Source organism: Corvus moneduloides, chromosome 15 (genome assembly GCF_009650955.1).
Source record: "Corvus moneduloides isolate bCorMon1 chromosome 15, bCorMon1.pri, whole genome shotgun sequence".
Classification (NCBI taxonomy): domain Eukaryota; kingdom Metazoa; phylum Chordata; class Aves; order Passeriformes; family Corvidae; genus Corvus; species Corvus moneduloides.
In genome coordinates this window covers 9,256,000-9,262,103 of record NC_045490.1, presented here as the reverse complement: position 1 = coordinate 9,262,103, position 6,104 = coordinate 9,256,000, and positions in this window count along the sequence as shown.

Sequence of the window (6,104 nt, the reverse complement as noted above, 5' to 3'; positions counted from 1 at the left end):
TTCCTGGCCTCACGTGTAATTTGGTTGGATGTAACAGTTGGAGTTGCAGAGAATCTGGCTGATGAGAACAGATGGGGAAAAAGGTGCAGTAATTTCTTTGTCGATGCCAACCACCATTTTAAGGTGTAATTTGTGCTTCTGTCTGCACAAATCCATCTAGAGCTAAAGCATGATTAAACAAGTTGCCTTTTAACATTCTTTAGCTTCTGTTCTTTGCTGCTAGGAGACAACTTCCAGGGTGAGGCAGCTGGATTTACAATTATGGAGAAAAGTTGGAGTGGAAAGAGAAGCAAAATGACAACTGTGGTGCAAATTATAATAATCCTAATGACTGAGGCAGCAGCTGGGTCTGCTCCTGCATGCCCAGACCACAGTGGGGAGATCCTACCCCTGCACCAGCCCAGGGAGCCCAACCCCTCAAGTCCACACAGGGCAGGACAGGGCAGACACATGTTTTAGTGTGTTTGTTCTTCAAAAGGATCCTCAGGTGCTCTCCTGGCCACCTGACAGGCCTAGCTCTTGCTTTGAGTTGTTAGAATCACGGAACCATAAAATCATTTCTGTTGGAAAAGCCCTCTAAGATTGTTGACTCCTACCATTCCGCCAGAACTGCCAAAGCCACCACTAAACCATGTCCCCAAGTGATGAATCTACACAGCCTTTAAATCCCTTCAGGGATGGTCACTCCACCATTTCCTTGGGCACCCTGTGCCAGGGCTTAATAACCATTTTGGTGAAGAAATTTTTCCTAGCATCCAACCTAGAACTTGTGGCTCTTTCCTCTTGTTCTGTCACTTGTTACCTGGGAGAAGAGACTGATCCCCTGCTGGCTACAACCTCCTTTCAGGGAGTCGTAGAGAGTGAGAAGGTCCTTCCTGAGTCTCCTTTTTCTCCAGGCTGAGACACCCCAGCTCCCTCAGCTGCTCCTCATCAGAGTTGTGCTCCAGACCCTGCTCCAGCTCCGTTGCTCTTCTCTGGACATGCAAAGATCACTTGCTACTGCTCCTTACCAGGACTAAAAAAAGACATGCAGTAAAACCAGTTTCTTGTTTACATATCAATATGCACCTCTCTCATGTCACCATGATTCATCCAGCTTGCTTGAAAGCTGACAGAAGCCAACTAAGCAAAAAAAAAAAAAAAGGAGAAGTAGAAATAGCAATTTCCCCTCCCTGATTTTCCTGGTGGAATTTGCTGGACATGGGGTTGACGGGATTGACAGGGTACTGCGCGTTGTTTGGGGAATGTCTTGAACAGTATAAACCACGTATCAGATCTTCAGGACATATAAGTCAGTGTAACTCCAGCTGAAACTCTGCTATAGAATATTCTGCATCTTTTCAGTGCATACTTATAACAAACTCACTGGCCAAATCTTGTGTCTTTCTCTAATTCATTCAAGATGCACACTATAAATCACCCTTGGCTTTGACCCATGAAGGAAAACTAACTTGACAAATCCCTTTCTGTATTCATTTTTGTCAAAACATTGTTTATGACGATGGGTAGGTTGCTGATAGCTCTGGCTATTGTTGCCCAGGTCCCTGTGGGCTTGATAAATGCTCAGCTGGAGTCCATGTGGATGTCTTACCTCAGCCATGAAGACTTTTTGCCTTTTCTTTTATATCCCTGTTATACCTTTTTTACAGCTTCTGTATTCTTAGTGCTTTTTGCCTGCATTCTTGGACTTGTTTGTCAAGCTGAGAGACTCAACATCTTAGAAGCTTTGTAGCCAGGGATCAGTGTGCTCCAGACCCCAAAGTCCTCTCCAGAACACATTCTGTAAACTGAGATAGAACCATCCAGGAGAAGGCTCCTTGGGGAGGGGGGCTCACTTGAGCCTCTCATTGGGGAATTTTTGATAGATCTGCTAATTATTAAAACCTATGATGTTATACCAGATCTTTTGGGGTGTGCATTGCGGTGCACTTGACCTGGACGTGTGCACCTAAGGATCCTTAAAATAAATACCAAGGTAAAATCCCTTCTCCCCTTCTAACCGTGTTTGACTTGATTTTAAGACCAGGAAAAGGCATCAGTTTCTCATGTTAAGACTTGTGTCTTAGAGTGAAGAGCCTGATTTATTAAAAACCATCAGATAATATAGTAAGACACATGTCAGCAATGTTAAATACCTCCATAAATTTTGCCTCTCTGGAGCAGATCAAATGTGCAATTATTTGAGGCATGATGAAGGCATCCTGCATTGAGGCAACGTTTTAGTAACCCGATAACGAGAGCAGTTCTTACCATGTGCTTACAGAAATGAGGTTATGGGATTGCACTTTGTCTCTCTTTTCCCACAATAAATATTTCAACTTTATAGATATCTCCAGCTTAACTTAACAGAGGGCTTATACCTGATGGGTTGCAGGTGACAGCACTAGGCATCTGTATCTGACTGATTTTTTCTGCGACATGTTGGAGATGTGAAGGTCTGATAATGGCTGTGTTGTGCACATGGCTATTCACCTCCACAGGTGTTTGAAGTAGAGCCTGTGGCCCTGCCTGGAGCTTTCCTTTAGAGAGATGTGGGATGCAGGCACTAGGAACAGCCCTAAGGGGTTTTTCTGCCTATATTTGTGCTTTCCTGCCCCTTTGGAAGAATTTTCTTCTTCTATTCCCAGGGTGTTGTCCACCCTATCTCTCTTTGCTTGTCTCCACCATGTCACTGCCAGGTTCTTGAAGCTCCTGGGGCTGTTTCCAGCCCACACAATTGCTGGGCTGGCAGCACAGAGCCTGGGGAAACACCCAGCCTGGAGCACAGCCTGGGGCTGCAGCTTTCCATTCCCAGGTTGTGGCTCAATGTGAAAAATGTGTGCTGCTCACTTGTCTTTCTCTCTCTGCCTGCAAATTAGTAGTGCCAATTAACTTCCAAAAACAGGTGGAGTGTTAAGGACTTCAAAGGTTGTAACCTATTATATATAAATATTCAATATAATTCAATCAGAATTATCATGAACCTTCCTTGTAAAAGTAAGCATTTGCTTTCCAAGACATAGGCTCACAATATTCTAATATTAATATTATTAGATTATTTGAATTATAGTAAGAACATTTAGATTGACTATTAGGAAAAATTTCTTCACCAAAAAGGTTGGAACAGGATGCCCAGGTCAGTGGTGGAGTCACCAATCCCTTTAGGGATTTTGGAGACATGTGGATGTAGCACTTGGGCACATGGCTTAATGGGGGTTGGCAGTGCTGGGTTAAGGGTTGGACTCAGTAGTCTTAGAGGGCTTTTCTAATCTACATGATTCAATGAATGTATGATTAAACCTACATACATACATACATATATATATATATATATATATATATAGAGGTATTGCAGTTCCATTCCAAAGCTCATGTCTGGATTTCTTTCCCAGTGAAAAACAAGGTATGTGGGGACAAGGAAGCAAAGGTGAAATGTTTATATCAGGGCTGGGAAGTGCTCCTGAATCCTGTACTATGAGTTTGTGGGGACAAAAGTCACACAACTGATTCCTTAAAAAAAATCCCATTGTGGATTTTTAAGGTTTTGAAATTGTTTATACAGGGTGAAATTTGTGTAATCAGTGTAATAGGCTCAGTAAACCTTTTGATCCTTTGGCATGCAGGAGTTACACACACTGTGGGTTTGTCCCCATGAAACGCAGTAGCTGCAGCTCCTCTGTGCAGGTCTGTGAGGAGGCACCAGCCAAGGAAAAGCCGATGGAGGGTCAGCAGAGAGATGAGAGCCCCAGGGCTCAGTGGGTGCTGACATCCATGATTTATCTCACTCTACTGTAGGGTGAGTGAAACTGGCCCCACACCTCTGTTTTCCTGTCTCTAACGCAACCTCATCCAGCTTTTGCATTTTGTCCCACTGCCAAGTGCTGTGCGAGTCCCTGCTGTGCCTCCCTGCCATTAATCACCAGAGCCCTTCCCTGGGCTGCCCTGTGCTTCCTTAGAGACTGAACCCTCCTTATCATTCACGTATAATCTCGTTACAGCTTTATACCCACTTGCATGATCCACTTATCAGCCCATAAATCTGAGCAAGACCAAACAGTGGATAACGGTGGATTTGCTGGTTCCTGGTATTGATTTTCTGCGCTTGGGCTGTGGCACTCAGGAAGTTTCTAAACAATCTATTTTTGCAGTGGTGCTTGAAGAAAACACACCTTGCCCCAGTTCTCCCTGCCATGAACCTGGGTAAGGTTCATTCTCCCAGCCAGTACCACTTGCTGTTCTCACCTTGAGATGTTTCCTGTGCAACCACCCTCATTCACATCCTGTCCTGTCGGTAACAAACCACTGTGCCCTCTCCCTGAGCCTGAGCATGGGCAGAGCAGTCAGAGCGACCTGAATTACAGATCTGCACTTCTGAGCCTTCTCACTTTCCTTTGGCTTGATTTACTTTTGCTGGATTTCAGGAAAAAAATAGGATTTTATGAGAAAGTTGGGGTTTTTTTATGGTTAAAAAAATCCAGGTTAGGGGGGAGTTTCTGTGACCTGGGTCAACATGCTCGTGCTGAGGCATCAAAAAAACCCCTCTGAAACAATCAAAGCAGGAAAATTCAAGTCTGACAATTTTCTGTGAGTTGTAGGTAAGCCGGGAGCTAAGATTTAAGTGGCAGATGAAGAAGTTCATTGCAGTAGTTTTGAAATATGGACCTATAAATCTCCAATTTTCTACATGCACGGCCAAGCGTGTTCCTGTATATTTATTCTGTTGAATGTTAAGTGGTTCAGTTTTACTGTGGTTGCCTTGATTTTTTTTTTCTCAGTGGTGTTTAATTCAACATAAGCCCTACTACTTAGTCATTTTGTTCATATTTCTTCATTTAGATGCTTGTGCAAGGAAAGGTTAGGAGCAATCAGAAAATACTGGAAGCAAAATAAATGTTCTCTAATCTCTCTTCAAGCCCAGACTGAAATGTTATTAGTACTTCTGGGCTTGTCTGGATTAGTTTCTTAAGAAGCTGAAGCTGAACAGATCTAACTAGATTATTAATTTAGTAAAACACAGCCTCTCTGGGGACTGAGCCAAACGAGTATCATGTTGCTTTGTTTCTCTCCGTGTACTCATGGCTTCTGTGGGGGATTTATCCTTCCTTAAAACAGGGAATGATGTGAGCAAAGGACTGTGAACACCCATCTTGTGGGCACCACATGGCAGAAGAGGGTGAAGGGCATCGTCAGCCTCTCCCCCTCCTCCTCACCATGCTCCTTGCTGTGTGTTTGCATTAAGAAATGTGGGCTGGAAACAGCTCATGTCTTATTGCCTTTGCAACAATGTCAGCTTGAATCTTAGCTTATGGTGATGGATATTATTACCCTTTTCAACCAGAGTAATTCCTTCATTCCTGTGAAATCTGCTGTCTTATTCTTTATCCAGTGAGGCGATACCGATACGGAAAAACAAGATGTCTTTCTGGAGTGTTTGAACATCACACACAGGGTTGCTCCTCTGGACATCTGTGAGCAGGTCCAAAGGTTTCATGGTTGGGCTCCTGGGCCTGAGAGGCTGCACCCTTCCCAAATCACCTGGGAGGAAGAGGGCTGAGCCAGGAGCAGTGCAGGAGGAGTACTGAATCGCCTTTTTGTAATACAAGGGCACAGGGCACACAATATCAATCTTGCTTTAAATGAAAAGATTTGTTTCAGCTTTGTACCTGGTGCATACATAACTGAGAGAAGTCATGGGCACAGGGGTATAAATGGGCTGGAAATGGAGGTGTACTGACCTGTGAAAATGGGGTTATTGGTTATCAGTGATATTAGTGATGCCTTTTCCTGGTCTTAAAATCAAGAATCAAGCATGCTTAGAAGGGAAAAAGGGATTTTACCTTGGTATTTATTTTAAGGATCCTTAGGTGCACCATGTCCAGGTGGAATGCGCCTCAATGCACACCACAATGCCCACACACGATAGATCAGGCATAACATTATACGTCTTACTAATTAGCATATCCATCAAAGATTCCCCAGTGAGAGGCTCAAGTGAGCCCCCCTCCCCAGGGAACCTTTCCCTGGATGGTTCTATCTTAGTTTACAGAATGTGTTCTGGAGAGGACCTTGGGGTTTGGGGCACACTGATCCCTAGCTACAAAGCTTCTAAGATGTTTAGTCTCCTA